Here is an 11,503-nt window from a genome sequence, read left to right on the forward strand (position 1 = left end):
ATAATTTTGTATAAATAATATCTGTGATGTGCATGAATAAGTAAAAAAGCATATTTGATTGAGTAAAGATACCTTTTGTCTTCATTTATATACTAAAATGGCAGTTTTTCATTCGTTGCCTCAGGGCAACATTGTGCAGTTAGACCACTTTTGTATGAACTATAACATGCTCATGGATGGAGATGTGTAGGGATGTGTAGTTATCAACATAATACATTTTTTTCTGTAATATCTACTATTAATCACAGGAAATGGATGCACAAAGATTTTTGTCAACTTGATGTGTGATACTGAGTTGAAGAGAACTGGGCGTGGATCTTTTGAACAGAAGATGGCCACGGTTGGCGAAACCACCTTGCATGTCTTGAAATGGTATGATAACCGTTCAGTCAGTCTTCTCAGCAATTACATTGGAGCACACCCAGTCACCGACGTTGATAGGTGGGATGCCAAGCAGAAAAAAATCATCAAAGCTCCCTGTCCTGCTGTGGTGAGAGAGTACAATAAAAATATGGGTGGAGTGGATCTGCTCAACTCCCTCATTGCACTGTACCGCAGCAAAATCAGGTCGAAAAAGTGGTACCATCGGCTGATGTTCCACTTTATCGACATGACCATCGTGACTGCCTGGCTGCTCTACAAGAGAGACTGCAGCAGCACTGGGATGAGAAAAGAGGAACAGATGAGGCTTTATACATTCAAGTCGTATATTGCAGAAAGCTTGTGCAAAAGTGGCAAGAATCTGGAGCGCAAGACAGGTCGTCCCGGTTCCACAATTGCTGGGGAGTACGAGGAGAAGAGGAGAAGAGGACCCACTACACCTATCCCAGTCCCTGATGTGCGTCTGGATGCCACAGCCCACTGGATGGTCATGGATGAAAAGAAAGGGAGATGCAAGGTACCAAGATGCACAGGTACACCTAAAGCCAAGTGCCAAAAATGTGACGCCCACCTTTGTTTCACATCCACGAGCAACTGCTTCATGAGGTTCCATACAGAATAATACAAACTGTACTTTGTAAAAAAGAGAAACACAGAGCCATTCAGTACCCCACAGGAACATGTATTTAGAAACATAAACACACTGCAGCTAATCTCTAATGCACTAATTAATAAACCATTTGTGGCCGTTTGTTGAAAGGAAACTTGTTGAAATTGAAATAAAACTTGAAATAAAACTTCTTCTAATGTATTTATTGTTTGTTTGTTCATCATTCCACTTAAAGAAAACCTTGGCATTTTAGTACCCTTATAGCATATTGTTGCCCTGAGACAACAAACCAAAATCTGGTGGGGGGGGGGCAGGGTGGAGCACATTTTCTGATTGATATTTTATAAAGACCCCCTCAAGCTCCCAAAACTAGGGTGAAATATTTTTTTCCTCATAAAATAAAAATTCATGCCATAGAGGGCTAGGGTTTACAGAGAATGGTCGGAAAAAGAAAAAAACATCCAGTGAGCGGCAGTTCTGTGGGCAGAAATGACTTGTTGATGCCAGAGGTCAGAGGAGAATGGCCAGACTGGTTCGAGCTGATAGAAGGGCAACAGTGACTCAAATAACCACCCGTTACAACCAAGGTGGGCAGAAGAGCATCTCTGAATGCACAGTACGTCGAACTTTGAGGCAGATGGGCTACAGCAGCAGAAGACCACACCGGGTGCCACTCCTTTCAGCTAAGAACAGGAAACTGAGGCTACAATTTGCACAAGCTCATCGAAATTGGACAATAGAAGATTGGAAAAACGTTGCCTGGTCTGATGAGTCTCGATTTCTGCTGCGACATTCGGATGGTGGGGTCAGAAATGGGTGTCTACAACTTGAAAGCATGGATCCATCCTGCCTTGTATCAACGGTTCAGGCTGGTGGTGGTGGTGTCATGGTGTGGGGAATATTTTCTTGGCACTCTTTGGGCCCCTTGGTACCAATTGAGCATTGTTGCAAAGCCACAGCCCACCTTAATATTGTTGCTGACCATGTACATCCCTTTATGACCACAATGTACCCAACTTCTGATGGCTACTTTCAGCAGGATAATGCGCCATGTCATAAAGCTGGAATAATCTCAGACTGGTTTCTTGAACATGACAATGAGTTCACTGTACTCAAATGGCCTCCACAGTCACCAGATCTCAATCCAAAAGAGCATCTTTGGGATATGGTGGAACGGGAGATTCGCATCATGGATATGCAGCCGACAAATCTGCGGCAACTGTGTGATGCCATCATGTCAATATGGACCAAACTCCCTGAGGAATTCTTCCAGCACCTTGTTGAATCTATGCCACGAAGAATTGAGGCAGTTCTGAAGGCAAAAGGGGGTCCAACCCGTTACTAGCATGGGGTACCTAATAAAGTGCATGTTGGACTCCGACAGGGCTGTCCTCTGTCACCGGTCCTGTTCATAACTTTTATGGACAGGATTTCTAGGCGCAGCCAAGGACCGGAGGGGGTCTGGTTTGGGGACCAGCGGATCTCCTCCCTGCTTTTTGCGGATGACGTAGTTCTGCTGGCTCCCTCCTGCCAAGACCTACAGCGTTCGCTGGGGCGGTTCGCAGCCGAGTGTGAAGCGGCCGGGATGAGAATCAGCTCCTCCAAGTCCGAGGCCATGGTTCTCGACCGGAAAAAGGTGGCTTGTCCCCTTCAGGTTGGAGGAGAGTCCCTGCCTCAAGTGGAGGAGTTCCAGTATCCTCGGGTCCTGTTCACGAGTTAGGGAAGAATGGAGCGGGAGATCGATAGACGGATCAGTGCGGCTGCTGCAATAATGCGGACGCTGCACCGGTCTATCGTGGTGAAGAGAGAGCTGAGCGAAAAGGCAAAGCTCCCAATTTACCGTTCGGTCTACGTTCCTATGGTCATGAAATCTGGATCATGACCGAAAGAACGAGATCCCGGATACAAGCGGCTGAAATTAGCTTCCTCCGCAGGGTGGCTGGGCTCTCCCTTAGAGATAGGGTGAGGAGCTCGGTCATTCGGGCTCAGTGTAGAGCCGGTTCTCCTCCACATCAAGAGGAGTCAGTTGAGGTGGCTCGGACATCTTCTTCGGATGCCCCCTGGACGCCTCCCTCGGGAGGTGTTCCAGGCACGTCCCACTGGGAGGAGGTCCAGGGGACGACCCAGGACAGGCAGGAGAGACTACGTCTCTTGGCTGGCCTGGGAGTGCCTAGGGCTTCCCCCAGCAGAGCTGGAGGAGGTGTCTGCGGAGAGGGAAGTCTGGGAGTCTCTGCTTAGTCTGCTGCCCCCGCGACCCGGTTCCGGATAAAGCGGGAGACGACGACGACAACAAACCTAATAAAGTGGCCGGTGAGTGTAAAGTCTCTGTTAAACCAGGCAGCCTGCTGTGATGCTTCAGCCACAAAATCACATCATCAACCAAACAGCCTCTCAGCTCATCTCAGCTTTATACTTAAAAGCATTTAGTATATTTTCTTAAACAGATTTCATTTTCAAACCTCAGAACTCATTCAAAGTTCACATACACTGGTACTGTAACATCACACATTTAAACAAACATTAATACTGTGTTTGTTTCATGATATTTTAAGTTGATGTTTGATTTTCTCCATGTTGAAGTGAAATATCATCTGACACTCAGGGGTCTTCAGTTCAGGCCCTACAGCTCCAGTGTTCAGCACCTTTTACACTATGTTCCCACTGCAGGTCTTGTATGGTCGTTTCCATTTGATTAAAACTTTGCCCAGATCTGACTTCAATGTGAACTGCCTGTGGCTTCATATTAAAACAAAGTTTGGCCAAAAAAAAGTCGAATGGTATTATATCACATTATGGTTATATCCAGCATCAGCAGATGACTGCCAAAAGATAAAAAACAGCATCTGTTGTGACTTTTTCTAATACATAGAGATTTTTAACAACTTATGTGCAGTTGTGTTTAGGCTCATACTCTGACATACCTGTTAAAATCATAACTTACACTGACATTGAAAGTGATCACTGATGTATTTTATGTCTTCACCTCCAACGCTTTACAATCATCCTCATTTTCTGTTCGTTTTTGGGATTTGGTTGAAATAATCTAGTGCTGTGGAAAAATTGAGATAATGAAGAGATATTTAACTTTAAAAATTAACCTGATATCAATCTCCTTTCTGGATCTGTCGTTGTGACACAAACGCTGCTGAAATAATAACAGTCTGACCACTGAATGACTGTCAGCAGGTCCCTTTAAGATGAGCAGACCATGACTGCGCAGGTGCGAGCAGGCCCCCCTGACTGTGCTGCTGTGCGCATTCCTTCCAATTGCTAAGCGTATCTTTTATCTGAGCAACACGACTTTTAGGAAAGATTTCCACATGGAATCTCCCGGAAGTGAGTCTATGGACAGGCCTCTTCCTCTATTCTGCAATCAGAGCCCCTGGCTGTAGTGTCTCATCGCAACCCCTACCCTCTGTAAGCATCTGTCCTGTACTACTGAAATGAGACCATTGCTGTGAAAAGCCAGCGTTGCAGTGAGCTTTTACGGTATGAGGCGGGAGGTACGCCTCCTGAGGAAGCCGTAATTTCACAACATCAATTAAAGCTCATCAAATTACCTTGTTGCATCAGACTGAAGGAAACTTACTAGTTGGACCAAAGCGAGAACTGAGGCAGCCCCCCCGCCCCTCTCTCTTCCACCGACTAACAGTAAAACCTTTTACATTAATTCTATCAAATGCTCGAATAAGGTGCTTAGCTTGGGCGACCGTAGTTATTTGGGTTTTGCATGCATTTTTATTGAATTCTTGATTTTTCTTAACTGAGCTCTGGTTTCATGATATGAATGAGTGTTGTGTGAATGGCTGCAGTTGGGTTTATTTGCTTCTTATATTTTGATTTCCTGGTTGCTTTATCCTGAGTTGCCATGTTAAAGCAAACAAAGCTTTGTAAGTCTTCTTAAAGGGGAACACCGTTTTTTTTTTACATTTGGCCCTTGATTTTACGTTTTTACATCATGTTCTACTCACCCGTATTAGTTCAGTTAGGTTATATCCAAGTAACATCTCATAGGTAATGACTTGAAGGCACAAACTAAACTGTTCATAATTTATCATTTATGGGACGCCAGCATTCATAATATGAAGGCGAATCACTTTCCCCCAGACATCCGCGGTTATATTTTTTTATGGTTATATTTTTTTAAAACAAAGCGGAGTTTGTATGACGTCATCCGCGCATGCTGTCCCCTGAACTGCTGCTAGTTTAACTCACATGCCTGGAAGATGTCTAGTCCTACTACCACAGATGATCTCCCTCTTGAACTGGAATTGAACATTTCAGATTAGCTAGCCGAATGAATAGAAGCGGTAGAGCGTAGCCGCCTGTGGCCCGGGCTGCCTGTCACAACTCCAGTCCGGGGCGCGGATGATGAAAAAACTCTGTTGATAGCCTATTTTACTATATTGATGAAGATAACCGAATTTTAAACAGCTGGTCCAGAAGTCCACCAGGGATGTGAGAGGCCAAGACTCCTGGTGAGTATGCAGATTACAGTTATAATTTTTCAACTGTTCAATTTACATCTAAACTTCTTCAATCGTTCCTGTTGGAGTAAGTTTACAAAAGATCAGATAAGAGTCGAATTCAGGACCAAATATGAATGTGGCTCAAATGTGGCTAGAATGAAATCAGATGGGGGCCTGAAATGGGTCAAATCTGAGTCATTCCACTTGTTTTGAACAGGCTTGACTCCAAGAAATCTGATTTAGGCCAAATTTGTCTGTAGTGTAATGTCTTTATTTCTACCCACCTGAGTCTAATATTTAGGTCAACATCAGGACTGTTGAGAACTTGGCTGCATACTGAGGAGGTAATTCAGCCATTTGACTCAGGTGTGTGGAAGCAGAGACACATCTAAAAGGTTCAGGACACCAGACCTGGAGGACTGGAAGACCCCTGCTACATTTTAATAAACTGAACAAATATTAATTAAAAATAGCTTGACACATAAAAAGCTAAACTTTCACTAACTGAAATGTAACTCTGTTTTGATTTTTTTTTCACGAATTGTGTACAGTAATATAATATATAGCTGATTTTATTATCATGTAACACATTGCACAGCCCAGACTGTATTTCTATGTAGACTTGATGTTGAGAAAAAGTAAAAAAGAAAAAAAACAAAGATTAAACAGTCCTCAGGTAAGTTCATAGTTCTCTCCAACCTCATCTTCTTTGTGCTCTATTGGAAAATAAAAACAGAAAAAAACATAACTTCTCTTAGAAACAGAGAAAATAAAAACTCTTTCAGCAGCCGTTAATGGAATCACTGAATCAATATTCAACATATAGCCTCAGACCTGTGAGGTCCTGGCAGCGCTGAAGCCTTGTTCACAAAAACTGAATAAAAAATTCCCAGAATAAGAGATAAATCCAGGCTTGTGAATTAAGTCAGGAGTAAATAACAAAGGTAAATGCAGATCTGCTGTTTTCTTAAAGAGACCACGAGGCCGATCACAGATTCAATGATTCAGCAACAATAGCAGATTAACAGATACAAACCGGAGGTTTGGATCCACTTTCCCCCCCGAGGAATCGTTTGAGCTTCACACTGAGGAAGGGATTCATCTGCACCACAGTCGGTTCAAGTACCGCAGGAAACTGAGTGGCAGTCAGTCTTCTCCGTTCATCTACAAGAAACTGCATTCTGGGTAACCCTGTCCGCCCTCCACCTTATGAGACAAACACCGGAACACATTCCTCACCTACTGGAGTCTAAGAGTCAACCAGTTCTCTGGAAACGTGAGTCTGCCTACCTTTCCTCCTCTTCAAGTTCGAGAATCAATTTTCCCACTGAACCTGAACCAACCGCAGTGTCTTTCCCTCACCTTTCAGTTCCGGTTGAGCAGTGTTCAGAGGAAAACTGGAATCTCGAAAAAACTTCTCAATAAACCTGTTAAACTTTTCCCCTTGTTTCTCTGGATTGGTTTATCTGCATGTGGGTCCGAGTTCTTAAGAAAATCTTGACACGGCCAAGTTAACCCTGTAAAAACTAGCGAAGGTATTTGGGGATGACAAAGAGGCTGTTCTACATGGCCTCCAGAGTGACACTCGTCATAGTGACCCATGACACACTAATGCTTCTGGTGGGATGGCACCGTACACCAACAGGGGGTTGGTAGCCCTGTAGAATGTATGCCTGTTCCACCACCTCCACAATCCAACATGCAAGGCGCTGTTAAGAAAGGGCCTGCCCCTTGCGGGGCCCTGCGTACCAAGCAAACAGACTATCAGACTGCTGGACAGAAGCCATGAGACTGACATATGATTTCAGTGCCCAAAGAGGACAGAGAGGCTCATTAGGCCCATCCGCATGAAGGCCAGCCAGCTGGAGGGGCACAGTGTGGCTCGCAGATGAGGCCGCTTAAGGAAGAAACACCACTTCAGGCCACAGAGTAACGCCACAACCTGCTGGGCACCAAACGCAAAAGGACTCGTGAACACACTTTGCATGTAGCTCACCCACCCGCTTTCGCTGCAGACATGACAAGGTGAAAAGCCGTCTTTTTCAACACACACTTTTAAGGCCCACCACTGCCAAAGGTTCAAATTGAGGAAAACACAGGGCAGTGAAGATGAGAGAAAGGTCCCACACAGGCACAACAGGGCGTGTGGGCACCTCTCAGAAATAAAGAAACCTCATTGTTACGGCCTACCGTTTCCCCACTCACCACTGAATGCCAGCAACAAATGGCAGCAACGTTAATTTTCAGAGTGGATGGAGACCGACCGTGAGAAAGCAGTGCTTGAAGGAAGGTTAAAATAACAGAAACAGGACAGTGTACTGGGTCTTTCTGTCTTTCACGGCACCAGCTGCTAAAAACCTTCCACTTATGGGTGTACACCAGTCGTGTGGAAGGGGCCCTGGCATTCGCCTTTGTGTGTCCAATGTCTCCACCATATTCTGAGAAGGAAACGCTGGGCGGAGTCATAGGTGACTCGCATTGGGATGCAGGATTTGATCCCCCAGCTGTGACAGAAGGTCCTTCCATTGGGGAAGAGGCATTGAAGAGCTACAACAAAGCCTGTGCAGCAGTAGAAACCAGGTCCTCTGTGGCCACTGGGGGGCCACTAGAAGGAGCTAATGCCTGTTCTAAAGGATCCGAAGGAGTGTTGGGCCTATCAGGGGAAGTGGCTGGTATTTCTAATCCCTTCTATAAAGCAATTGTCTAATAAAAACCCTTCTGTCAAACTTAGAAAGACAGCTGTTTACAAAAAACAAAACAAATGATGACCACAAAGAAAATTATGGAGTTGATAATGATAAAGGCTACGATTATAGAGTTAGAATGATGAGAGAAGTTGACTATATAAGAATATATTTTAGAGAATTCAATGTAGACCTCTGAAAAATAGCACAACATGGACATCAGTTGAATAGTTGTGCTTAAATAAGTTTCACTTCTTAACAACCCTGTTCAGAAATAAACAAATTATACAAATAACCTAAATATTAATGTCATGAATTACAGATGTTTCTGTATGTACATTTATACTTTTTTACTGGATTGTTTGAAATAAAGTTATTCATCCATCCATCCATCCATCCATCATCCATCCATCCATCCATCCATACTCAGTGTGACGCTGCTGGAGCAGATATTAGACCAGGATTGAGTCTGACTCTCAGTCTGGTCTGGAGCAGGCTGGATGCTCAGAATAAATCACCTGGTGTGTTACTGCTTTCCTGAAACCAAGTTGAAATAAATAGGTCTGGATATCTGAAAAATCCAAACTTAATCCCTTATCCTGGTTTCATTAAATCAGCGTCTGATCTTGTTGCATGTTTGTATTTTCCTTCCTGCAGCTTTGGGTTCAGTTGGTAAAGATCTAGAAGCATCTGAGAGGTGGAAGTGACAGCCTATAGAGCTGCTCCTGCAAAGTGTTTCTCTCACTGAGAGGCTGCTTGATAACCTGAGCAGGTTGTCACAAACAACTTTTCACCTTATCTCTTCTACTGTTACCACTGACTAAGGTCAACATTTCTTTATTAGCGACATAATCCATTCTGTTTTAATTGTAAATCTTTAATGTCAGAATATAGAAATCTAAGATCTTTTTTAAAAGTTTCCTCTTTTGTTGACAACAATGAGCTAAAATGAAACAGACAAGTTTAAAAATATATTGATATTGACATTAAAATCTCTAAATGCAGGTGTTAGAGAACAAACACAATAAACCATATTTTTTTGCAAATCAAAATATATTCTGAGATTTATACCAACTGGTTTAACCAATCAAAAGTGAGGTGAAGATTCTGATTTAACAGATTATCAAAATGTTTTCTTAAACTTATTTATCTGTCTTACCTTTAGTTCTTTTCCAAACATTGACGCTCACAACCATTATAGAAAGAGCTGCTAAACCCACAGAGACGATGATGACACGCCATAAACCTGAAAGAGAAACAAGAAATAATGTTCTGTAATCAAAATTTCAAATTATATTAGCTTTTTTAAATTCATATTTTGAATTGTCTTCATTAGAAGTTTGATTTTCTCACAGCTGGAGATAGGCACCAGGCCAGCACCCATTGCAACCCCGCCTGGCATTAGGTGTGTAAGAAAATGGATAGATGGATGTTGCTGCTGTTTCATTCTGATTCTTTTTCTGACCAGGAAAAGTTCACTCAGTCACTGTTCAGCTAGTTTCCCTATAAACCTCACACTCACACAGCAGCCCTGCTTAGAGAAACTAGCAGAGGTGAGCTGCAGCAATGGCTGCTTCAGGGGGAAAGATGGTGATTCCAGAGTGGAGGTAAAGACACTATTTTACTTTCCATTAGATACATCCACATAGCATGAAAAGAAGGAAAGCAGCACTGGCATAGATGATTTAAAGGCTGTTATAAGTATGACACTATTGCAGGTGAGCTTGACAACATTCACTGATTCTAAGGTATATCCCACAAAATAAAACCTACAATAGCTCTAAATTGATAAAATCTCCAAATTGTCCCAGCCTATGGAGGATGAAGTGACTTTTCTTAACATTGATGGTGTCTTTTAAGGACAATTTAGAGAAGCCAATTAACATAACAGGCAAGTGTTCGGACTGTGGGAGGAAGCCAAAGTACCATGAGAGAACCCACAAAGCTCAGGGAGAACATGCAAACGCCACGCAGAAAGACCTCAGGCCAGAAAACTTCTTGCTCCAAGGCAGCAGTGCTACCCACTGCACCACTGAGCAGTCCCTACATATACATAAATATTCATATTCATTTACTGAATACAATTGGGCCCAACCTTGATTGGTTGTGACTAGGGGTGTAAATAATAATCGTTTTGTATCGATGCATCGATCCAACAGCCGATGATCTGATGCATCGATACGTCCGCAAGAGTATCGATTCATGTTTTTTTTTCCTCCGGTCTATTTTTATCCATTTGCTCCTGGGCGTAATTCTCCCTCCCGTGCTGCGGTCGCGCTAAACCTATGTTGCCCTCCTACCCCGCTTCCTGGTTATACTCTTACAGCAGTTTGTTGCAGTAAACTTGACAGAGACATTTTTAAATTATGCTCAATATTGAAGCGTGGTCTGTGCTACACACTGTGGGTCTAGATACGGCCGAGGCGGTGAGGAAGTGGGGGCGAGTTTAGTCCGACGACGGAGGGACATGAGGGCTAAAAAGAGCGGAGATCCAGGTTGAAAAAGGGGCCCAGCGTTCTAGTGCACCTCGCTCTTCTAGCGGGTCAAACTTCATGAGTTGTTTTCCGCAATTTCGGTCATAAAAACAAAACAAGCCGGCCTCCTGTCTGCGGCACTGTTTGCGGTCAGCTACAATTTGGGAGAGGTGCAGCGGAGCGTCAGTGGAGGGGGCGGGACGTCTGGAGCCGAGGTATTGAATTGTACTCATTGCACTGATTTTGTGCAGTATTTTTTGATGCAACCTTTCTACTTCTGTTATTTGCTGTTGTTTCTAAAAAAAAAAAATGCATAATGATATTACAGCTTTCATTGATTTATTTCAAATTTGAAACATTGTCTAGCCTGTAAGGTGTAAAAAAAAAAGGAAAAAAAGAAAAAAAAAATTAACCAATTAATCGAATTGAATAATTTTGTGGTGTATTCTTGAGTATCGAAAATAATCTAATCGTTGGGTCAGGAAATCGATACTGAATCGAATCACCATGATGGATGTGATTTACACCCCTAGTTGTGACAGAAGGTATTTTGCTCCCAACTGTTTGATTTGGGTCCTTGTTTCCAGTGGTGGCTTCATTTGTTCAGTTTCCAGGAAAAATAAGAAACAGATAAAAGTTTCTAAATATGTCGTAATGAAATACAGCACCATGACTTTTAATGTAAAGTTTTATCTTATTTCATGTCTTTATTCCCTCATTGTACCTAGACTTATTTGATTACTTGATGCTCATAGTGGAACTAAAATTACATAAGACGCCAAAAAAAGCGAAAATGTGCCGATTATATTAAACATCATATGATCATGATTTTGAAATATATCTAAAACATTAGAACAATTGCTACCTTGAAAGGTTGTTGAAACA

Source organism: Cyprinodon tularosa, unplaced genomic scaffold (genome assembly GCF_016077235.1).
Source record: "Cyprinodon tularosa strain WSP-4 unplaced genomic scaffold, ASM1607723v1 ctg526, whole genome shotgun sequence".
NCBI lineage: Eukaryota > Metazoa > Chordata > Actinopteri > Cyprinodontiformes > Cyprinodontidae > Cyprinodon > Cyprinodon tularosa.